At 46.6% G+C, this 24,908-nt stretch overlaps 1 protein-coding gene across 3 annotated transcripts in view; it reads left to right on the plus strand.

Annotated features, from left to right (window-relative positions):
- PTPRA (protein tyrosine phosphatase receptor type A) overlaps nt 1-24,908 on the plus strand; it is a 119,615-nt gene that overhangs the window by 59,051 nt on the left and 35,656 nt on the right. The window contains exon 4 of one of the 3 annotated variants that reach the window (XM_064419055.1): nt 24,607-24,800. The exons of the other annotated variants lie outside the window; for them this stretch is intronic. The gene's annotated coding sequence lies outside the window, so the exon portion shown is untranslated. The remainder of the gene's footprint in view (nt 1-24,606; nt 24,801-24,908) is intronic. 3 annotated transcript variants of the gene reach the window in all.

The following is a 24,908-nucleotide window of genomic DNA, read 5'->3' on the forward strand; positions in this document are numbered from 1 at the left end:
CCGGTTCCAGCAGCGCCGTCCCCGAGCTGTTGTTTTCGGTGCTGCCCACAATAACTGAAATGTCTTTCCTGAGAGATAAGTCAGTAATTGTGGTTGGCTCCTTCCTCTGGTGTTTGTTCTCTCAGTAACTTGAAAGTTCATTTATCACCAGGGTGCTGCTGGTGCTCCCCTCCAGGGGTACCCTCCAGCACCCTCCACCACGGTCCCACAGCCTCTCCCTCTAAGATTGCTCCTCAAAAAAGTGCCACAGCTTCTTCTTCTCCCCAAGCCATGCAGTTGTGACCAAACTTCATGAGATGAGGCGGAGGTGGTGGGTCAGGACTCACTCCAGCCCTGCGCTGCTTCATCCTGGTGGATTCTGCTTTGATTGGCCAAAGTGGTTTTTCCCCCACTTAGATTTGCATTTTTGGGCAAAGCCACCACCAGCTGCAGTGCTTCTGAACCCTTTAAAGATTGCTGTCACGTTTTGGGACTTGCTGATGTGCAGGCTGATCCTTGGAGTATGTTTTGGAAACACAGAGTTTGCCCAGAGACCATAAATCACAAGTGAATGGTGCTCCTAAATCCCACTGGCACTTCTCCCCACCTCTTGCCTGTGAAGCTTCAAGCTTCTACATGAAATTTGATCCTGCTGAGCTGAGCTGACCTGGCCTGCTGCATCCTAAAAAACACCCTGGGATTTGCAGGGACTGCTGCACAGAGTGCAAACCCTCATTCCCAGCACACACCTCCAGCTCTGGGTGGTTGGAACTGAGCATGGAACGGGGAGAGGAAGGAGAAAACTCCTTGCAGAAACCACTCCAGGCAGCGTGTCAGGACCTGCAGCCCCTACCTGGAGCTGCTGGGTATAAATAAACACATCCACCCTATTTCTGACAACTGCCTCCCTGAGGAGTAATTTATTTTTTTTTCCCAGTAGCTTGTTCTGCAAGCAGGTTTCCTCTTGCAGGTGATTAGGAAAACCTCATTTTTATGTTAATTAAGCATAACTATCAGTGCACAGACATCAACTGCTCTCACATCCTTCCGAGACTGCGATTTTTTATTGAAATTCAGTCCTGAAAAACCGATACAGGCAACTGATGTACCTGTTGCCTGAACAGATGGGAAACTGCACCAAAGGGCTGGTTGCCTCATAAATGCGTTGCCAGGGTGTAGCAACCACAGGTTCAGTTTTCAGGAGGGTTGCAGCTGCAGTCAGTTTAGGTTTTTCGTTGTGTTTGCTTGCTAAGTTTGAGGGCTTCCTCAACGACTTGTCTGCACTGAGATCAAGCCATGCTAATTTAGTTAATTGCAGCTAAGCACAGCTGCTGCTGACACTGGTGGGCCTGCACCTATAGGAGCAAATCTTTTTCATGTTATGTCTCCAGACACATCCCTGCTTTGATTGAATTTGGTCCAGTGGGAGGGTTGAGTTGATTCGCATTTTCAATAAAACAAATCCTTCATTTTGGGCAGATTGGCTGCGCCATCCCTCAGAGTGCTGAAGGTTGGGTGGGGTTTGGATCAACCTGGTTTAGTGCAAAGTGTCTCTGCCCATGGCAGACTAAATTGTCTTTAAGATCCCTTCCAACAGAAAAGAAGAGGGAATTCAATCAGATGTGCTTTGGGTTTGGTGGTAAAACACAAGTGCAGCTGCTTTGGTGACATTTTTTCACAGTACCAAGCACTGGAGGTGCCAGAGGAGAACATCTGGTCCCAGCTGACACAAACCAAAATCCATGAAATTCTGGAGTTGCACCCAGTTGGAATTGCTCTGTCTTTCCCCAACACCACAAGGAGGTTTTAGGAACACATTTTCCAGCCAGCCACAGGTCAGCAGTGGAATTAGATCCAGGTCAGTTGCTAACACCATTAACTCCTCCTGCCTCCTTTTCCACAACTCAGTTCTTAAGGGTTTTGTAATCCAAATCCTTGAGGTTCCTTGCTGAAAGCTAAAACAAATACATCCATCTTATCAGGCCTGTCCAAGAGCAGAGCATGGAAATCCCCTGGCAGGCTGACACCGTCGCCGGTGCTTTCCTCTCTCTGCACCAGCAGCTTCTCCTTTAGTATTGCTGCACAAATCTTCCCTGGATTATGCAACGATGAAGAAGAAAGAATGAAAAAATAAAAAAAGGAATTTGGCAAGACACACATAGCTCCAGGTGGTGGTTGGGTGGGTTTGTGGTGCATTAAACACATGGATGTGGTGCAGAACTGCTGGTGCTTGGTCAGGAACCTGTTCCCTTTTCACACAGAGTCGTTCTGAGGGCAGGCAGATATCTGGGCTGGGGGTTTCTGTATGTGGATGTCCACAGGGAGATAAGGCAGGCTGGAAAAATTCATTATTTTGTGCATTTCCCAGGGCTGTGATCCTTTAAATATTTTATTTATTTATTTATTATTTTTTTTAGGGTTGGAATTAAATGTGTTGAGATGGTATTTTGTGTATGGATTCAGATTTTTTTTTATTTTTATTTACATCACAGTCTTACAACTTCTGAGTTCTATAGTATTTTACTAACAAGTTATAAAATAATTTTTTATTTGTCTTTATGATTTTTTAAAGAAAAACTATTGAATGAAGAAATTACACTTATATTATTTTTACTTATAATATTATTTAATATTATTTAACAATTTAATATAGATTATTATATAAATTATTTTTACTTTTAATTTTGAATAATTAATTACCTATATCTTGTAGTCTGGACTTTTTTGTTTAATTATAAAATATTACTTAAATTTATGAAGAAGAAGGACTAGTTTCTGCTTTAAAATATCTATTTTAGCTTTATATATATTATTATATTTTAAAACTTTCAACTCTTAAGTTTTCTATGTGATACTACACACTTCTATTCAAACTACACACTTACAAATTCAGTGTAATTAATCAATTTTGGAAGCTTTCTCCATGACCTCAGGTCAGATGTAGTATTTTCTTGAGGGTTTGTGCTTTTCAACACAGAAAATCTAAAATTCTCAGCATCCAGCAGGGATCCTTTAGCTGTGGTGGGTGCATTTCATGGGAAGTGATACCTGGCAGCAGGTAAAAGCTGCAGGTGGGGAGAAGCCAGACAAGCTTTTGATGCGTAAATCCTCCAGTTCTGACACAAAATGTGACATTTGTTTTACAAACTCCACCGGTTTCTTTGAGCTTTGTTAAAATATAACAGCACTCAGGGTGAGAGAAGGCACAGTTGGTACCTGTGGAGCCAAGGGATGAGCTCGCTTGGGATGGAGGTAAAAATTGGGGGGTCTGCAAGGGTGCTCTGGAGGAGGAGGACAGCTTTATTTGGCTGACCATTGCTGAGTGAATTTAATGTCCAAACTTGATTTTTAATGCATTTTTTAGGTGCCTTTCCATATGCAATACATGTTCCCTTCCTCTCCTGCCCATTCTCACCCAGGTGTAGGCTGTAGTGCAGGAAGTGGGTGGTGTACCAGGTGAAATACAATATTCGGGGAAGGAAATACTGTAATTCATAGTTTTGCTGCTGCAGAGAGCATTTGTGGGATGGGGGCTGTGTCTGAGCTGCTTGGCCAGGTTCTGCTTCCATTTGATGTGGCTTGCTGAGCAATTCTCTCCTTGCAGAGCTGGAGGGAGGGGAGAAGCTCTTTAAAGTGAAACATCTCAAATACAGATGGAGTTCATTCTACGGTAAAGCTGTGTTTTACCTCTTCATGGCTCTTTTTCCCTTGTGGAAGGTGCCCAGCTTGGCTTGCACCTCACTCAGCAGATTCTTGGCAACCTCAGGTCTTAACCTTGGGCTGAGCTCCTGAGGAAGCACAAGGTCAGGCTGCTGTTGGTCTAGAGGAAGTTTGTGGGTTCAAAATTCAACTAGACCTGGTCTTATTTTTTAAAAAAAACCTAAACAAGAAAAAAAAAATTCGTATGGGCTGCTTCCAGTCTTGTACAAGGGGGTGGAGAAGTCATAGAATCACAGAACCATAAAATGTTCTGGGTTGAAAGAGATCTTAGAAACCATTTAATTCCAAACCCCCTGCCAATGTGCTAGCTAAATCCACTAGACCAGCTTGCTAAATCAACAAGGTCATGAACAAGACCAAGATCTTGCAAAAAAATGTGAGACAAACATTTAGAGTATGAAATTTTGCTGCTTCTCCCCCAAAATTAGTGGATGTTATGGCAGCTAAAGTGGCATCTGAGCTTCTGAGGAGGCACAAGGTCAAGCTGCTGTTGCTCTAGAGGAAGTTTGTAGGGTCAAAATTCAACTAGACCTGGTCCTTAATTTTAAAAAACCCCAAACCTAAAAGCAAACAAACAGAAATATTAATATGGGCTGCTTCCAGGCTTGTACAAGGGGGTGGAGAAGTCATAGAATGTGGAGAAGTCATAGAATCACAGAACTATAAAATGTTCTGGGTTGAAAGAGATCTTTAAAACCATTTAATCCACCCCCCTGCCATGTGCAGGGACACCTTCCACTAGATCATTTTGCTGAATCAACAAGATCATGTGAACAAGACCAAGATTTTGTAAAAAACTTTGTATTCGAGACAAACTAGTTTAGAGGATGAAATGTTGGGGTCTCTCCCCCAGAATGAGTGGATGTTATGACACCTGAGGTGACATCTGAGGTGCAGGTGGGACTGAGCAAGGAGGTCTCTCCAGCTACATCCCATCTGGGTTTAGTTATTTAAGGTTCCTCCTTGCAGAGGAATCTTGTGGGGAGGTGAGAGCTCTGCAGAAGGGGGAAATGGCTGAAGGGATTAAGCAGCAGAAAGCTGGTGGAGTAATGTGGAAGCTGAGTTGGGTTTTTCAGGAGAAAAGTTGGTCAGGTGTTTTAATCCATGTAAGAAGACTCAGGTGTGTGGAAGTGCTGGGATGTTTGGGATGTTCAGCATCTCCCTGCCTTCATCCCAAAGATGAGCTCAAAATTACAGGTGCTGACCAAGAACAGTGTGAAGAGTCTGGAGGGAAAGAGCTAAATCTGAGCAAAAATGAAATTATTTGGAAGGGCTGGAGCTCTGCCCTTCACTGTTTCCCCAGACTGGAAGGTGCAGGGAGCCCCAGGAATGGCTGAAACACCTGAGGATCCCCATGGAGGCTGGTGCTGCCTGGATTTTCTTTTTCCCAGTCTGTTTTGGGATGAGCACTCAGGATGAGGACTCTGCTTGCACGCTGCCAGAGCAGGTGTCCCTTACATCATTTACTGTCAAAAAACCAACCTGAAACTCCAGTTGCAGTGGATCAGTGCCTGCAGCTGCCTCAGACCACGCTGCTGCCAGGTCACCACATCTTCAAAGGAAAGGAGAACCCCCTGCAGGTGCTGGGGGGGCAAGAACACCTCAACCCCCCCATTGTGGTGCTGCTCCAGAGGCTCCGTTTGGCTCTCCTGGAGCTCGGACACACCTTGGGCAGGATGGAGATTCGTTTGCTCAAATGACAGCTCACAGCAAATGAATTTTCTTCTCCTCAGTTGTCGTGAGCAGCATTGAAACCATCCCGAAATATTTCACCAGGGATGCTCAGAGGTGCCCAAAGCATGGAAACAAATTGGGAAGCCCAGTCTGGCACTGGTTTTGAGTCAGTTGATCAAAGATCTGCTTTGCTGGAGGTTCTTCCCAGCTGCTGTTTTGCTTCAGAGGTCAATCTGTTAAAAGTCCTTTTCCTGAGCAGCCAGAGGCTTGATCAAAACCTATTTCATATCTATTTCTTTATTTTTATGTGCTTAGAATCCTGAAATGTATCATTTAGGAAGATGTTTTAGATGTGAGATGTTGGCTGGCAACCCAGCTCTGCATTAAGTGCTTTAAAACATCTCCTCCCCACTTCAATTTTATTTGCTCTGAAATAAAAAAATAAGATAATATCTGCTAGACACTGGTTTGTTCATCCCTCAGGCAGGTGTTCAGGGGTTTTCATTGTTTTTTAAGTGGCTGTTTCTGGGCTTTTGGAAGGGCTGTCAGCTTGCTGAAGTCCATGATGAATCTGTAAGAGGTGCTTAATTGGAAATGCTGGTTAAATGATGGGATGCAGACAATCAACAGGATGCTCAGCCTCACCTTTGGTCCCCTCTCTGTGCTCTGGGCATCCCTGCTTTGTCATCTCATGGGGTTTGAGCCTTAGCAGGGGAAGAAATTCTTCCTCAGTGCTCCATGTCTTGCTTGCAATGAAATGATTTTATTTCCTTATGCAGCAATCATCATTTTAATAAATTTTCCCTGTCACAAAAGGAAAGAAATGTCGTGAACTGATTTTCTCCCTCTCTTCACCGTGAGGCAGATTTTTGCTTTTCAAAGGAAAATACCTTTTAAAACATTTGCACTTCCTTTCAGCTTGAATGATTTCATCCATACTCTGATTTTTATTAACAAAGGCTCACAGCAAGATGACATTCAGCCCTTTCAGCTGTTGATTTATCCCAGTCTTTATTCTTGGGAGCAAAAATATGGAAAAATTCTCTGTTACACAATTTTTAACATACATTCTCAGAGTTTCATACCACAGGGCGTTGTGGTTTTTTTTTTTCCCAGTGATGCTTTAACAGCTGAATTTGGTACAATTCGCTGCTTTTGAAGCATTTGGTGACTTTTGCTTTGTGCTTGATCCAGTTTTGATGTGAATTGTCCCGACTTCTGTTTCGGGGGAGGAGCAAAGTTATTTTTTTTCTCACCAGCCTACATGGCATTGAATCCATCTGGAGCACGTGGCTGCTGTAATACAGAAACCACACTTTTTTTTTCCCTTTTTTCTTTTTTTTTTCTTTTTTTTTTTTCACAAATTCTTCCCTGTGTGACTTCAGTAGTTAAAGCTGGTTCAGTCTCCTGCCCTGGGACTGCCGTGCTGGAAGCTGAAATCTGTTTGTGTTTAAAGATGCTGCTTCTATTTTGGTAGGAAAATGCATCATCAAGAAGTCTTTCTTCCCACTAGCTGCACACTCAGCCTGGAATAAGGTCTTCAGGGGAACATCCTAATGAAATAACTCACTGGGACACAAAAAAACCCCAAAAAAACCCCAAAAAAAACCATCCCTGATAGTGGGATCAAGCTGGATGCTTCCCAAAAGGAATAATTCAAAGTCTTGTGTAGCAGAGGTTGGGCACCATCGAGGCTGGTGACTGATGAGATGGTGTCAGGAGAAAGTTGTTGGCTAAACAAAGTCTGCTGTGTTACAGGATAGGAATTTTTATATGGGATGCTGCGTCTCATCAGCAAAAAACAGCAGGGATTTGGGAAATGGCAGCCCTGAAAGTCTTGGGGATGTTGGTGGATGAAAAGCTGGACGTGCCCTGGGTGTTCCCACTCTGTGGGCAGCAGGGAAGGGAGGATTCAGTGCCTGAAGGGGCTCCAGAAGAGCTGGAGAGGGACTTAGGGTGAAGGATGGAGGGACAGGACACAGGGAATGCTCCCACTGCCAGAGGGCAGGGATGGATGGGATCTTGGGAAGGAATTGCTCCCTGTGAGGGTGGGCAGGCCCTGGCACAGGGTGCCCAGAGCAGCTGTGACTGCCCCTGGATCCCTGGCAGTGCCCAAGGCCAGGTCAGACAGGGCTTGGAGCATCCTGGGATGATGGAAGATGTCCCTGCCCATGGCAGGGGGTGGGACTTGATGATCTTAAAGATCTCTTCCAACCCAAACCATTCCATGATTCTGGTTCTAGGATGGTGTTTTCATCCAATTCAGATAGGCTGGGCTGCAGTGAGGGTCAGGAACAGGGGCAGTGTGGTTAATTAACCCACAGGACACATGCTGGGGTGTCTGCACACAGCCATTCCTCCTGGGAACACGGGATGCACACAGCAAAAGGAAGGGTTCTGCTCTTGAACCAAACTCCAGAAGTTGGCAGTGTGGTGGAGGAATGAAGGAATGAAGGAATTTCTCCCCCAAAAAAGGATGCAGTTGTACAGGGATTGTGTCAGGGACTGAAGAAACTCTCCTACAGTTGCCTTCCCATCCCTGTCACTGCCTTCCTCACATGGATGAAGATGAATCAAGGACACAGCACTGGAGAAGGGGTTGTGTGTCCCTCTCTGAGAGCCACCAGCTGATGATCCTGCTTCTCTTACCTCACACCACACAGCCCATCCTCACCAGTATTCCTAGAGGGATTTACAGAGCTCTGAAGTGCTCACAAGTATTTGAATATCCCTATCCCACTAAGTATTTATCTGCAATTAAGGCCTCGGGAAAACATTGTGAAACACGAGCCATCACTGGAGCCCTGCTTCCCTTTGTGTCCAACTGGCAAATGCTGCCTTTGATCCTCTCTCATCCCCACGGGTTGGGGTCATCTCCTTTCTTCTCTGCACTCAGGACCCACAGCAGCATCTGGGACTGTGCACGGGGTCCCAAACAAGCAGCAGCCAGGCTCACCTCTGCAATTTTCAGGCTCGCCAGCGCCTTTTGTGAGATGGTACCAGCTTTGGTACTTCAAAGAAAGGTGTCAGAAATGCAAAAATGAGCAATTAAGGATTAATCTGCTTGTGAGGATGGGTATCTGCCTCCCCCTCCTGATTGCAGTGTAAATTAGTGGTTGACTTGAGCCCTGTAGTGGAGTTATTTATACCTCCAAGGTTTGAATTATAGCTGGATAGATTATATCATCCCTTTGTTTAATCCTTTTTCCTTTCTTCTGTCGGGCTTTTGACCTCAGTGATTTTCAAAGCAGTCAGATTCGCTTCCTACGGTTTTCTTGTGCTGGAATTTGTATCCAGGAAAGGGGAGGAGAATTTAGATGGCTTTTTCTGTACTGTTTTATTTTCTCTTGCTCTCCCTTACTCATTTCCTCATTCAACAGCCCAGTCCTTTTTTTTTTTTTTTTCCTTTTTAACCTTTTCAGGCATTTTCATTCCACAACTGTCATTGCCTTTCTAAGGCTTTTTTATTTTCTAGGGCTTCAAAACAGCAGAGGTAAGAGGCAGCCTGGGTGAATATTCCACTTTATAGGCTTGATCTCTTCCCAAAAATCTGTGGAGTGCAGCTCTCCTGCCATGCACCTGCCTGCTGCTCAGACCTACAGCTCTCCTTCATTTCCCCCCCCAACCCAAGGACAGAGCAGTGTGAGGGAGGGTGTTGTTGCTCTTGGATTTATTGGCTGTGATTTTGCAAATAAATGCTTTATAATCACTTCCTTGCTGCTCCTTGCAGCCAAGAAAGGCAGACGTGCAGCCAGGGAAGGGCAGGCTGCCTCCCTGTGCTCTGGCTTTCCCTTTGCATATGCGCTTCCTATTTCCAAGACTGCTTTTTTTTTTAGACCTCTAATAAGTGTTAGAGGGTTTAGAATATATATTTATTCTTACAACTCTGTAAAAGTCATGTTTTAAACAAAAATACCCCGAAGCTGGCCTCGGGTCAGTGGCTGCAGTGGTTCCTGGCTCTTTGCTCTGTTGCTGCAGTTTGGATTTTCCTGTACTTCCCATCCAGGAGAAGCTGTCAGAAAAATAAAGGGCACAGGAGATGTGGAAGTCAACTGAATATTTTTAAATATCAGAACATGCTGTACAAGGATGGGAATTAAATTTTGCTGCTGAAGCAAGCAGAGAGTTCCTCTGCAGTGTGAGCTTCCCTCACATCTTCCTCAATGGCTTTTCCTGCCTGGAGCAGCCCTCCCACCTAAAAAATTCCCATTCCTAAAAAAATTCCCATCTCTAAAAAATTCCAAATTCAGATCCCTGTGTGGCAAGGATTTACACACATGGCTGAATGTTTTTGGACAAGAGGGAATGAAGACCTCCAGCAAAACTGGCAGGAGTGGAAACCTTTAAAAAGTGACACTGATCTGGGCACCTGTGGGATGGGAACAGCCTGTAATGAGTTCTAATTCCCCATCCCTGTATTTCCCCATCCCTGGAAGTGTTCAAGGCCAGGTTGAATGGGGCTTGGAGTAACCTGGGCTGCTGAAAGGTGTCCTGGTTCCAGAGGGAGGACCTTGAAGTGGTCATTACATTTCTTACAATTTTTTGTAAGAAATTAGATTAGTTTTCACCACCAGACATGGGTATAAAATCCTTTGGGGATATAGGATGGTGGCTGGAGCAGAGTTTTCCCATCTAGTGCTTTATTTTAAGCGCATTTTCAGTCAAAACCATTGCATTTTTTGACACCCTTTATCAGTATGTGCTCAACCTCCAGCCTGGTGGGTGTTTGGGGCCTTGTTTGTCTCTTGCAGCCCTCCAAATTTTTGTGAACAATTATTTCTTTGGAGCAGATTTGAGCCCTTAGTCCTTTTTTCTCCAAGCTGCTGCCCACAATTTGGCCACATCTCGGCCTCTCTCCTGTTTCCTGGTGCAGAAAACACAATTATTGGATAAATTCACATCCTTCATCTTGACTGAAGTTGGGAATATTCATCAGGCAACGCCAGAATCATAACCTTCATTTTCAGACACTTGGGGAGTGTTGGAAGCAATTATGGCTGATCAGATGGGATGGGTCCCTCTCCCCTGTCCCTTTATCCCACCCTTTATTACTCTTTTTCTCTGCCTTCTTTCCCTCTTCCCTAAAAAAGAAGAAGGGGAAAGAAAAGCAAAATAACTTGTATGGATAGAGGGGAGGTGTAATTATGAGCAGTGGGACCAATTTAAAAAGGAAGATTTCAGGGAGACTCCGACTTCCTTTGACATGTTGAGGGGTTTTGGTAGAGGATAAAAGGAAAATAAACTAATTTATTCCTAAATTGTAATTCCTTTTTGATATTAATCTGTTTCATTAGTGTAGTTCACAAATGCACACAGGCAGGGGAGAGAGGGGGGGCAGCAAATTGAAATGAAGACATTTTCAAAAGGAAAATCTTGCTAGGAAGGGTTTCCTGCAGGGAGAAATCATATCCCAGGAGAAGAGCTGGAAACTCCATCGCTTTGGACTTCTCAAGTGAGACTGGATAGAGCAAATTGGGAAATTTCTTGTCGGGAGCAGTTTTTGCTGTGTGGTGGGTAGGACCAGATGGTCTAATTGATCCCTTCCCTGGGCAGTCCATGTGGTTTTCATTTCCTCCTGGGGAAAAAAAAAACCTTTCCTGCTGGGAAGGGCACTGGACTGAGGAGTGTGGTGGCCTTAGGGATCTGTCACTGCTTACAGGGCTGCTGTTGTCCTGGGCTGTGATTCTGCTACTCTGAAATATTTTTTATTTTAAAAGGGTTTTTTTTATCCCCTGCTGTGACTCTTTCTGGGCTTAGGAGGGTGTAAGCATCTTTGCAGGGAGTTCTCTTCACCTTCCTGCAGCTGAGGCATCTCCAAAACTGCCTGGTGTCCATGGGAGTCAGCTCTGGAGCTTGTGAGCTGAAAATGGTTTCACTGAGATGTGAACAGCTTTTCCTTGGCTTTCACCCACAAAAAACAAAATCCTGTTTGTATTATCACAGTATCACAGAATGGGCCTTAAAGCTCAGCCCATGCCACCCCCTGCCATGGCCAGGGACACCTTCCACCATCCCAGGCTGCTCCAAGCCCTGTCCAGCCTGGCCTTGGACACTTCCAGGGGTCCAGGTGATGCCTTGTGAGGCTGACCTAGAACAGAGGCTGGACAGAGGTAAAGAATAAAGCAGGGATTTATTAAAGGGCCTCAATGGATGCACCTTGGGCAGCACAAGAGCCCAGCCAGGGCTGCACCAAAAATGAACCAAAATGGTCCCAAAATGCACGAACGCTCCCGGGGTCTCTCCCTGGGATCAGCTCTGCTCCATTTGCAGATTGCAGTTCATTGTCCAATTCCAGCTTTAGCCCATCCAGTCCCATCCTTGTTTTTCTCTCTCCAGCCCACGTTGTTTGTGCTCTTGGGCTGAGATTTGGATCATTTGTCCTTGGTCCCCAGCTAGAGAAGGAATTGTTTTGTCTCCCTGCTCTGTGCACAGAGCTCACCATCCCCTGATACAAAGCTCAGAATTACACACTAAAGCAGCACAGAATCTGAAAAATAAAAAATCCAAAACCTGAGGCATCAGAGGGACAGCCGCAGCTTCTCTGGGCACCCTGTAGCTGGCCATGAACTTCTTATTTCCCCTCTCTTTTGCCCTTGGTCATCATGCAGGTTGGTGATGAGAAGCCCTTGTGAAGCAGGTAGAGATTTGACCCAGTTGTAACATTAAATTTGTGGCCATTGGCTCTTGGTGTGTCATGGCTGAATCACAGCTTGATGGTCATGAGTGCTTTGCCACCAACCTTGTTGATCTACCAAGGTGAGTGCTGTGCCTGTTGATGGGGAGAAAAGCAAGGATCTGTGACTTGGTGTGGATTTCCAAGGAGGAATGGGGAGATCTGGGAATCATTTCTTACGTAGGAAGAGTGGTTGTGATGGAGGAAACAGCTGTAGGACGTGGGAGGAGGGAAAAGGTGAGAAAGTGGACTGTGTGTAACATTTAGGAAGGAGATGGATTGAGTTTGGTTTAGTGCTGAATGTGAATTCTTGGGATAGAGAGAGCTGGAGCAGGGAAGATGAGGCTTAGAGAGCATTGGATGAAGGAACAACTTTTGTGGTGCAGTTGAGCAAATCCAGCTCCATGGCTGTGTTTGTTCTGGAGACACAGGGGTGCATGTGAACACAGTCCACACGTGCCTGGTTTTGAGGCCATGGGCACTGCAGTGCCCATCTTTATTTGATTCTCTACTTCAGGGCTCATATTTTCTTATTCCATGTGCAAGAATTGAGCCTCAGCTCCGCTGTCCTCTCCTCAGGAAAAGCCTGTGGAGCTCTCCCCAGGATCTGCGCTCAGAGCACATTCACTCCCTTACACAAGAGCAAAGTCAGGTTTCTGAAGGATCTGGTTTACCTCCAGAAGAAAAGATGGCTTTTCAAAGGAAAAGTCCATCCTCCTTGACAGTGACTTTATCCCCTTGACAACTCTAAATTCCTTCTGAATTCTCCCAGTGGTCAGGGACAGCAGAAGTTGGATGCTGCATAATCTCCGATCCCCTGCCGGTTCTGCATCCCTCCTCTCAGCAGTGATTTGTAAATATTATTTTCCCCCCAGTATTTTAAAGGACATTTTCATCTCCCCTGGCAGAAGGAGGAGGATATTTCTGGCACTGCTGTCGTATCAATTTTGCTTCTTGTTTAAGATTAATATTAAAAATAATAACAGCACCAAAGCAAACATGATTTCGGTGTTTTCCTCCTAATTTACCCATTCACTTAAAGTCCTGGAACTGCAGCTTTGCTACCACTTGAGACCTAAAATGCAAATTTAACTGAAGATCACATGGAAATCAACTCATCCATTTTCTGTGTGATGAGTGAAGGTGCATAGAGGGAAAACCACACTGGAATTTAAACCTTGGCAGAAAATAGGGAAGAACTGTGGGCTGCTGTTCATGTCGATGGTTTGGGCAAGGCAGTTTTGATTTTGGTGTGTTGTTTCTATTTAGCTAATTCTTAGCAGCATAGTGGCAATTTTAGAAAAGTTATTTCAGTCAGCAGCGAAACAGCAACACAATAAAGATAGATTTGTTCCCCTGATAACAGTTTTGATCAAGGTTTCCTTTTATCCTGCAGTTTTTAAATAATTGGCCCGCTTGCTCTTGGCTTTTATTGTACTGGGGATATTATAAACTCAGATTGTTTTGTAAACCTCTAATTTTAGACACATCTCGGAGCTTATTGTTCCTTTCATCCTTTTTTTTAATACCATGGCACAATTTCTGCAGAGAGGTGGAAATCATCTGCATCCTGAGACTTTCATGTCTAGACTGGATAAAGGGCATGGAAATAGAACCAGAGCTATCCCCCACCAAGACTTTTTTATAAAAACCCTTCTCCATCCCAGCCTCAAACCCCACAACTAATTCCCTTTGCCGTGACACCGGGCAAAAATAAATGGAAGAAAATCATAAATGCAGCTTGATGGAGTGAGTGAGTGAAACCAGGAGCAGCTTTCCAAACCAGTAGCTGTGTATAAAAGCCAGCACAGGCATCAGGGACACAATTGAGTTGCTAAGGCAGAGTTTTCCAATCGTGCCCGTAGAACCCCGCACCGTCTCATTATTCCGCTCCAGCGTCGGCCAACAATGGGGGGGAAGATAAAATTTGTAAGATAAAAGATAAAAGCCTGGCAAGCCCTTTGCTTAGAGGGGTCAATTTATCCCAGCTCTTTGGAGGGCAGTGTGATTTTAGGCTTTTCCAGGGCGGATCACACCAAAATCCTCGCGGCAGTGCTTCCATAAATAGGTCAGGAGGGGACTCGGCGTCAGGAGAGAGAGGCTGGGATCACACCTTGCTCGGAGGGAATTGTGTTTTCTCAGTGGAAATAAGATGGTTTTGTTATTTTATGAACTTATTCACCCAGTTCATAAAGGGGAAAAAAAATATATGGGTCAGTTGGGCAACGGCCGCGTGTTTTGGTGTGCTGCATTAGGGATGGAAAGGTCCTGGAGCCTGGGATTAAAGCTTTCTGCAGCAGCAGCAAGGAGGGATTTTTTATTTTTTCCCCCTCAGCAGGAGCTTTGGAAATGATATATAACAGGTGTTTCACCTTTCTGAACCTTTTTCTGATATACTGGACTTGTTTGGCAGAGATTATAAAGTGGTCTTGGAGTTGTTTATCAGCTTCAGTACTTCTGGGTGACCTTGCATCTCATCTTTGGAAGCAGTTTAATCCCTGTAACATCCCAAAAAGAGGGATTTCAGGGTTTTTATTGGTAGCTTCTGTATTTCGCAATACTGTGACAAACTGCAGGTGTTGGGCATGGTCAAGGGTTTGGCCACAGTGGCAAAAGACTTGGGAATAATGGGGTGAAGTTCTTTATTCCTCACTGACAAGCTATTAATTAATTACTCAGGGAGGAAATAGGAGGACTCTGGAAGGCAATCAGGTGCCAAGGTAAATACAGCCTGGCCCTGCCTTTAACTGACTTTCACAAGGAGTTCTCCTTGAAAAGAGCTGGGATAACACAGCCCAAGGTGAACAGAAGGCTTTGAACATCCATGAGCAGGTGATGCAGATCCCTGAGAGGCTTTGGAATAGCCAAATGTTGGAAATGCTTCTCATTTTGCTGGGGAAAAGGAAGGAAAAAGACCACTTCTGTTGGTCCATTCTGTGGGAATGCCAGGGTTTGGTTCAGCAGGGAATTAAGACCTCGTTGTGTTTGATTCACTTCCCAAAAGAGCTTCTTCCATCTAGTGCAACCAGGGTAAAACTTGAAATCAAATTTTCCTCTCCCAGTAAAACCTGGGGCCATTTGAGGACCTGTATTTGAGGTGCCTGTATTTGAGTCATTAAATATCATCTGGCAGCCCTCATTGCACACAGAACTTGATGGAATTGAGTGAAGGCATGAGAGAAAAATAAGCTGAGCAACACTGAACCTTTTTTAGGATGACCCAGAGCAGCGACACTCAGGAGAAGCAGCAGCAGGAGCTCTCCCTTTCAGGCAGTCACCCAATATTTTCATCAACCCAAGCAAAGGTGTTTTTCTCTCCCCTTCCTCTGCTACTCAGCATAATCTGTGCTGCCACTCAGGTTTCATGGCCAGAGGCTGCAGCACAAAGGAACAACCCCTCACTTTGCTCCGTCTCCTCGCTGTCACCTCTCCAGTTCCTGCCCTTTCCCATCAGCCTCTCACCCAGGAGCCTCCTTTGATCCTGGTGCTGGTTTCCTCTATAAAAAGGGTGGGAAGAGCCCAAATGGCAGCTCCTTCGGGCTGGGAGAGGGGAGCTGGGTGCACAGTGACACACAAAAACCTGATGCTGTTATTCTAAAACAATATCTGGCTCGCCAAGGCCGAAGCTTCTGCACAGTGAGGAAGGGTGGAGGTGATGGCAAAGATTTGGGACACCTCGCTGTCCTTGGCTGCCCAGCTTGTCACCTGCTTCCAGGCTGGCTCCCTGGCTCATGGCAGGTGAGAATTCCCAGAACCTTGTATGTGTGGTTCTGGGAATGCTTTGCTCCAGGGATCTGCTGGGTGTGAGCAAGAGGCGCCAGATTTCCCTCCTCCCACCCCCCAAGTCCTCAGGTTACTGCAGGGCTTGTGCAATTTGATGTCCCTGAGTGCTCCTGTGCTTTGTGACTCATGGTTTTTACCTGCCAGGCTGTTCAACCCCCAATTTTGTTGTTCCACATCCCAGCTCTTGTAATATCTTCGGTCTTTTGAAATGGGAAAGAAGCAAAAGCCCCACACGAAAATGCTGTTGGGCCATGAGGATCTTGTGGGACACGGGGAAAAGCCTGGAGTGGTGCTGGGCAGCAGGGACGGGTTTGGATGGATATTGGAAAGAAATTCTTCCCTGTGAGGGAGGTGCAGGGAGAGAACAAAGATGCTGAGGCACGAGGTGATGCTGATGGTGGGACACTGGGTGTCCCTCTGATGGGGCATCACACCAGAAGCAGAGGTCATGTTCCCCTCAGCTGACCACAAATTAGAGCCAGCTGTCAGCACAGAAAAATTTAACTCTTGTCTTCCTGTGAGGGTGGGGATGGGTGTCAGCAGGGACCAACTGGGAGGGTGGAAGAGTGGAGCTGATGGAGATTTATGGAGCCCCTGAAGCCAAACCGGAGGGATCCTGTCACCACTTCCAGTGATCCTTCCATCACTTCCTGCCCTGTAAGAGCAGGAGTGGTGCACACACCCATGGGGTAATAAACCAGCACCTTTCCCAGTTCGTACTGGGCTGCCCAGCTGGTCCTCAAAGCCCAGATCCCAAGTTTGGTGCTCCCCTGAAGCAGAAAGGCAGGAGGGGAAGATGCCAACTGCAGGCTGTGTTTCTGGTAGCTCCTCTCTGACTTAACAGGAAAAGACTGACCACAGAAAACGTACAGTATTGTTTTTCTCCACATTTTCCTGAAATCTGTTGAAAAGCTTTGCCTGTGGAGGGAGGAGGGGTCATGTGGGGGATGGGGAAGAAGAAATAATGGTGGCTCTGTTCGATGGAACTCCCCTTACAGACAGTTTGTGTTGTTATTTTCCCCCTCCAAACACATTTCAGATCTGATCTGAATATCCCAGGCTTAAAAGCACAGATGTTTAGTCTGACACACAAACGTGGCATCATTCCAGCAAGTGGAACATCTGGAAAGGTCCTGGTAAAATCTGAGGAGCTAATCTGGGATGAGAGGAGTTAAAGCTGCTCAGCAACAGCTGCATCCTTCAACCAAATCACCTGAAACTTCCCTTCCCTCCAGGTCTTTCCCTTTGTACTGAGGCAGCTTCCAGAGATGTGTTACAGCTTCTCCTGTCCCTCAAAGTGTCCTCTTTGAGGAGCAGGGGGATAAAAACCAGTCCTTGGCAGTGCCACCAGGCTGGAAATTGTGAGGTGTTTTTGGGGGATCTCATCTCTGTGCCCAAATAGGTCAGGGGGAAGATGGTGTTGGGTTGGTTCTGGCCCTACATGAATGTCACAGCCAGAGATGTGTCGGGGTGTGAGTTGGGATGGGTGGCCTTTCATTTCAAACTCATTAATGTTAATTCCAGTCCACGCCAGCAAGGATTAAAAGTCACTCCACTGCTGATGTTCCTTCCTTGACTCTTAATAAAGTCTCAGCTTCTGCCATGAATAACTGGTTCCTCCAGGTGGTTTAAGAGTATCCCACACCTGAAATGTCCTGCTGCTGCCAGGACAGGCCACCTGGAGAGAGCAGGGGTTGCCCTGCTTTTCCCTGTGCTCTCCCTTTCCAGTCTTTTCCAATGGTGCAAAATCTGCTTTAGAGGCTGAGCTGTGCCTGTCATCTTCACTGCTTTGGAGCTGGGGGCAGTCAGAATTCCACTCAGGAATCCTTTGTCTTCATCCTCTGCAAAGGTGGTGGAGATACCAAACTTTCCCTCAGCAAAGTTAATCCCCTGCTTGCACTGCTCATGGATTAATTCATTAACTGACAATGAAGATGGCACCATGCTTTCCAAAAACTCCAGGTGTGCCTTTCCTGCAGCTCCCAGAGTGGGAGGTGGGGAGCAGTCAGCATCCAAATGTGTAATTGTACACACATTTGTACCTCGGAGCATCGGGGATGTACACAGGATGTAAAGAGCTCCCATAACGTCTGGCAAACTTGGGTTTTAAAAGCAGGCAGATCACACCTAGAACCCATGGGGGGGAAGAGGAGTAGAGGAGAGTACTCCACGGAGGAGTAGAGGCTGGTTGGTTCATATTTAAGTTCAGGCACTTCTGGAAATCACATCTGGATCTCTGACATTACATGGAGATGGTTCCTTTGAGATCAGTGCCCTAACGTGAGGGTGTTATTAAGGTAGAAATAGAATCACAGACTCATTTGGAAAAGACCCTTCAGATCATTGAATCCAACCATGAACCCAGCACTGCTGTGTCCAAAAATAACCCTGTAATGAACTGACTGCTCATAACATCCCTATTGCTTTGTCTGTGTATTACATGTCGACCCTTTTCCATCTGTAGGATTTTGGTTTTAAGCCCTTTGCACCTCCCAAAATGACATCTTTTCCTTTTCTCCTCCTCTTTGGAACATCCCTGCTTTTGGTTATGCAAGGATTGCAGGTCTTCCCCCACTGCTGTGCAAGCACAGGATGGCTTGGGGTAGAACATCACCCATTTAGGATGAACCAATCCCATAGATAATCATCCAGAAATGTCTGATTTGGGACAGGGCATAGCTTGGAGATGTGTGTCACTGAAGGATGGAACTGGATTTGGTTTGGACTAAGGACAGCAAGGAGGATTTGAGCCAGGATGGCCTCAGGGTGCATGGCATGGAGGCAGAAGGGATGGCACCAAGCTGAGAGGTGCAGGTGATGGACGTGAGGGACAGGATGCCAGGCTGAGGGACCTTGGCAGGCTGGGGAACAGGGGCCTTGTGATCCTCCTGAGCTTAAACAAGGCCAAGTCTAAGGTCCTGTGCCTGGGCTGGGGCATTCCCAGGATCAAACAGACTGGGGGATTAATCCAGAAGATTAAGTGTCCAAAGAAGGGGGGCCAGCAGGTCAAGGGAGGGGATTCTGTTCTCTGCTCTGCTCTCAAGATGCTGCACCTCCAGTGCTGTGTCCAGCTCTGGGGTCCTCAGTACAGGAAAGATGTGGAGCTGCTGGAGCAAATCCAGAGGAGTCCAGGAGATGCTCCAAGGATTGGAGTTGTTCACCTGGAGAAGAGAGGGATCCTAAGGGAACTCAGAGCCCCTTCCAGTGCCTAAAAGGGCTCCAGGAGAGCTGGAGAGGGACTGGGGACAAGGGATGGAGGGGCAGGACACAGGGAATGGCTCCCACTGCCAGAGGGCAGGGCTGGATGGGATATTGGGAATTAGGAATTGCTCCCTGTGAGGGTGATGAGCCCTGGCACAGGTGCCCGGAGAATCTGTGACTGCCCCTGGATCCCTGGAAAGACCAGCTTGGAGCAATCTGGGCTAGCAGAAGGTGTCCCTGTCCATGTCAGGGAGGTGAAACTGAATGTTTTCTAAGGTCCCTTCCAAGCCAGCCCATGTGAAAACGAGATGAGTTTGTCAGGCTGGGCCCTCGCGCCGCCCAACACCGTCCTGGGCTGGAGCAACAGACTTTGTGTTGTGTCCCTTGTGTCCCTGCAGGCACAGAAAGCCCTCTCTGTTGTGTGGGAGCTCCTGTACCATTTAATGCCTGGTTTGGGGGGTCTCTTATTTAACAGCAACACTGAGGAGCCTTCTGTGTATTATGTTCCTATCCAGGGCGTGATGGAAAAGGGTGTTTTTGTAGGAAAGCTGCTTTTCAAAGCCTTTTGAAAGGAACAGCGAGGACTTTCAAGGATGGGGATGTCTCGGGTTCTGTCGTCTTCATTGCTGTTGGAATGATTTAACCTGAGTGGAGGGCTCTGTCCTTCTGGATGGGATGGAAATGAATTTAATGCAGCATAATTTTGTTTGGCTTAGGTGCCTAACGCAGGGGGATTTGAGCTCTGTTGTAGCCTCTTAATGTTTGTTTTCATATCACTAAAATCTAAGTGACAAATGGTGATGTTTAATGGCTGCTCAGGGAGACCTTGTTTATTGGGAAAAAAGCAAAATGGGTCATAAAAAACTGAATTCCAGCATTTCCTTGACTCTGCTGTCTCTTTCATACACGCCCAGGCTCTGCTGTCATCAAAGAAACTTGAAATTCCCTCTCTGTATTTGTTTTGCACGTGGAATGGCCGGGATTCATCTCTTCACCGCTGCCTATGTGTGTCCAAAAAAATATTTGTGGTCCCAGTGCAAACACACTCTCCAAACACTCCAGAGGAGCTGTTCCTTCCTGCAGCTGCTGCCTCTGTGGAGCCCCCGAGCACAGCAGCTCCTCCAGGCTTGTGAGCAGGTTTTCAGCACAGAATTGCCTCACCAAAGCATGGGAGCATTATTTTGGGGGGCTCTGTATTTTCTGATTTGCCATGATGGTGTTTTTCTGGTACATGGAAGGACGGAATAATTAAGCTGGTAATTTGCTGGTTTTGATGAAATTGCCTCAGGAACTTGTTCTCTTTTCTAGCACTGAGCTGCAGGTGACAGGACAAAGGGGGATGGCTGCAAAGCTGCAAAGAGCAGGGTTGGATATTGAGAAGAAATTCCTCCCTGTGAGGATGGTGAGGCCCTGGCACAGGGTGCCCAGAGAAGCTGTGGCTGCCCCTGAATCCCTGGAAGTGCCCAAGGCCAGGTTGGACAGGGCTTGGAGCAACCTGGGATAGTGAAGGTGTCCCTGCCCATGGCAGGGGGTGGAACTGAATGGTCTCTAAGGTCCCTTCCCACCCAAACCATTCCATGACTCTGTGGTTCTGTTTTGGAGTGATGATGGGGTGCATCCTCCTTCACTTCAGGGAGGGCCCTCAGGCTTCTCCTGCAGCTCCATCTAGAGGGGAGGAAGATGGGCTGGTCATGGGGGCTCTGCTGTCCCCTCACCCAATATCCCACCTTGGCAAGGCTGTCAATTGTGCTTTTCCCGACCTTGGGATCACTCCTGAGCCCAGAGCCACGTTGCTGCTGGAAACCCTTGTGTTTAGTGGGGAGGACACCACAGCCAGACCCAGTTCCTTGCCCAGGCACTGCTGGGGAGGAGCATTTCTCTACCAAGCCCCAAAAGCAGAAGCAGGTGCTACTCCCTTGGCTGAGGATGTGGAAACCACACACAGCTGCTCTGTGGTTGCTTTTGGGGTGGATTTCACAAGAGAAATCATTGTGGTTTGGGCTGGGGCTTTCCTGGAGAGGAGGTCCCACCTGGATCTCCCCAACATCTCCACGGAGCTCTGGGCTTGCTCCTCCAACTTCAGCTTTCCTTTTCCTTGGTTTTATGTGATACTCTAATTTTCAGTGCCATCCTGGAAGGAAGAACACAGCAGTGCTGAATGTCAGCTTATCTCCCTATCTGAGTCCTCATTCTCCCTTTTTTTTCTTTTTTTTTTTTTTATATAGGGTGCTCTGGAATTCCCAGCTACCCCAAAAAAGGCTGGTTTAGACCTTAGCAACAGGGTATTTTTGTCAGATTGTATTTGTTCTCCTGTGAGAGCCATTGTTCTGTCCCATGCCTTGACCGCTCCAAAGGCTGCAGATAAAAGCCCTGGCTGACAATAATACAGTTGAGTTCAGCCTTTTGTTGGGGAGATGAAAATAGAGGATGAATTGTGAATAACGTGGCAGGGCTAAAAGTCAGTCGTCCCAGGATGTTGGTTAATCACTTCAAAGATAAGAAGCTGCATTTTAATTATATATTTTTCAGAACTACTGAACATTAGGTTTTGTGTTGGTACCAGCAGGGGCTTGTACCCACCATGGTGTTTAGGACTAGTTCTTACACTCTTGAGTCAGCAGGAAATATGTTTATTGCAGTGATATTGGGTTTATGGTAGGTTTATAGCAAAATCTATATATAATTTGTAGCAGCTATATTATATTAGGTTTGTAATAGGTTTATAGATATATAAATCTGAGAAATATAGAATCACAGGATGGTTTGGGTTGGAGAGAAGCTTGAAGATCATCCAGTTCCACCCCCCTGCCATGTGCAGAGGCACCTTCCACTAGCCCAAGTTGCTCCAAGCCCTGTCCAACCTGGCCTTGGGCACTTCCAGGGATCCAGGGGCAGCCACAGCTTCTCTGGGCACCCTGTGCCTCCCCACCCTCACAGGAAACAATTCCTTCCCAATATCCCATCCATCCCTGCCCTCTGGCAGTGGGAGCCATTCCCTGTGTCCTGCCCCTCCATCCCTTGTCCCCAGTCCCTCTCCAGCTCTCCTGGAGCCCCTTCAGGCCCTGCAAGGGGCTCTGAGCTCTCCCTGGAGCCTTTTCCAGGTGAGCTCCCCCAGCTCTCCCAGCCTGGCTCCAGCCCTTGGAGCAGCTCCTGGATTCCTGGATTTGCTCCAGCAGCTCCACGTCCTCCTGATGTTGGGGATCCCAGAGCTGGACACAGCACTGGAGGCAGAATCCCCTCCTTTGACCTTCTGCTCACACCCATAAGTACATTTTTACATGATGTGTTTGTGGGAGTAGCAATGAGAGAAGGTGCCCAGCTTGGTTTGGCTCTGTGACCTGTCCTGCAGCATCACTTTGCTTTAAATAAGGACACCCACCCCTCTTGGGCATGGGAGATGGAAAGGTGGAGAAAAGACAGATTAGAAAAATTGATAGAAAATAGACGGAAATAAAAAGAAAGATAAAGGTGGAAATAGAGCCACCGGAGGCAAGCAGGGTGTGGTTATTTTTCAGGAGCAGAAGAAATATTTGGGAGACTGATGTGCTCAAAATGCTGACAGTGTGAATGATAACAGAGATTCACAGAATTCACAGAATGGCCAGGTTGGAAGAGACCTTCAAGATCACTGAGTCCAACCCAGCCCCAACACCTCAACTAAACCCTGGCACCCAGTGCCACATCCAGGCTTTGTTAAACACACCCAGGGATGGTGGTGGAGTCCCTGGGCAGCCATTCCAGAACTTTATCACCCTTTCTGTGCAAATTTTTTTCTTGATATTTCCATTGACAGATCACCCCTAAACTCTGAGGCCTTGGAAATCCTTTCCTTGCTGAGGGCATTTTGGTGGCACTCTGGACAACAGCTCCTTTTTGCTGAGATATTTATGTTCCAAGGGCACTTCATCAGCTTCTAGCAAGGCTCCTCATCCCTCCTGGCAGATCCTCCCTCCCCAGCTGCCCTCACCTGCCGTCCGTGTAATTGGCAATAATTTCCCTAAATGCTCACAAAAGCAGATGTTCTCTCTGTGGTTGCATCCAGCCAGCTTATACTGCACTGGATACACGAGCACAAGGCATTAAAGGACTAATTCCTGTAAATAAGCCTATTAAAAGGTTGGAAATAATGCCTCCAACTAAACCATCAAATGAATCCCACTGGTTGTATTAATTTGTTATCTGCAACGTGCCAATCCCAGTCTGCCCAGGACTGGGTGCCCTCATGCTTTGCCAGTTGCTTGTATGTGATGGTTGGTGGGTGTCTTGTATTGTTTCCAGCTAATAAATCACATTTATAGGTAATTAACACTCCATCTAACACTTCCTCACTGTTGCTGATGAGTGGGAGAAGAAATTGCTTCGTGCAGTTGTGAGTGGGGGACTCTGCTTTCAAGGCTTTAGGTGATGCTGCTGAAGAAAAAAAATTAATCTCACTTATTTTCCTGCCTCAGAGCAGGGGATAAAGAAGAGAATCCCCACTTGTTCTCCAAGTTCTGGGTGTAAGGAACATGTTTATTAAAATAAGAGTGGTAAAACACTGGCACAGGGTGCCCAGAGAAGCTGTGACTGCCCCATCCCTGGAAGTGCTCAAAGCCAGGTTGGACAGGACCTTCCAGACCATCTTGTTCCACCCCCTGCCATGGGCAGGGACACTTCCCACTATCCCAGGTGGCTCCAAGCCCTGTCCAATCTAGCCTTGGACACTTCTAGGATAGCAAGCTCTTATAAACTCTCTAAAATCCATGAACTCACTTTTCCCTGGCCCTGCTTGTTCAGCACCATTTCATCCACTCATTGCCTTGGTCATCTGAGAAAATGGAAAAAAATCATGGCATTTTGACGAGCTGACTTTTCAAGGCAGCATCTCTCTGGGCTTGCAGCTCCAGGAATACCTGTCAGGCAATTTTCCTTTCACCTGGAAACACGCTTCGATGTCTTATTTGTGGATTGTGCTGAAAAACAGTTGTGTCTGGCAGCACAACTGCTCCAGTCAGACTTTTCAGCTTGAAACCTTCAGCAGAAGACGTGCCTCACAATGCTTTTGGCACTCACAAAAGTCAGGGAGGAATACGCTTCAAATCCAGCTCCCCTCGTTTGCAAACCTTGTTTATAAACCCTCGCAGCCGCTGGTAAAATCATGATTTTGGTTTATCTGGGAAACGGAGAAACACAGTTAATGAGGGATGCAGGGGATGCATCTCTGGCCCCTGATGGCTGTCACCATTTGTACCTCATCCTCAACCCTTGTTTTTTTTTTTTCCCCAGTCTAATACATGCAAATATATGTAAAGAGTAAAGACTGTTCCACCGAGTCTTGCACGTTTGCTCAAAGAGGAGGAAAACAACAAGTCGATCTTACAAGGAATTTGCAGGCTGAATTTTTAAGACCTGTCTATAAAAAAAAAAGAACCAAAAAAAAAAAAAAAGCAGCTGTTGGCCACGGGCGCTGACCGAGGTGATTCTTCCTGGCATCTGTTTTCCCTGCGCTCGCAATCGTAATGTCATTAATATGGAGCTTTTGGAGAACTGGAGTATATCCTAATTAGCAGCCTCTGATTTTTTTTTTTTTCCCCTAGTTTCATAATCAGTGATCTCGGCTACACCACAAGTGTTACTGTGGCAACAGGGCTGAACTGAGCAGCGGTGCAGAATTACCGCAGGTAAAGCGGTGATTCCACGGCTCCCGCGGCACTTTCTGCGCCCCGGGGGCTGCTCCGTGGGACGGGCTGGCTGCTCCCCGCACCTACAGGTGTCCCGGGTGGATTTCAGGGTAAGCACGAGCACGGAGATTAAGCTGCATGACCGAACGCATGCGTTTGAATTGGGGCTGAGCCTCTGTAAGGAGATTTTAAGGCTGTCACGCGAGCGATCCCCCTCC

Source organism: Passer domesticus, chromosome 4 (genome assembly GCF_036417665.1).
Source record: "Passer domesticus isolate bPasDom1 chromosome 4, bPasDom1.hap1, whole genome shotgun sequence".
In the NCBI taxonomy this organism is placed as follows: domain Eukaryota; kingdom Metazoa; phylum Chordata; class Aves; order Passeriformes; family Passeridae; genus Passer; species Passer domesticus.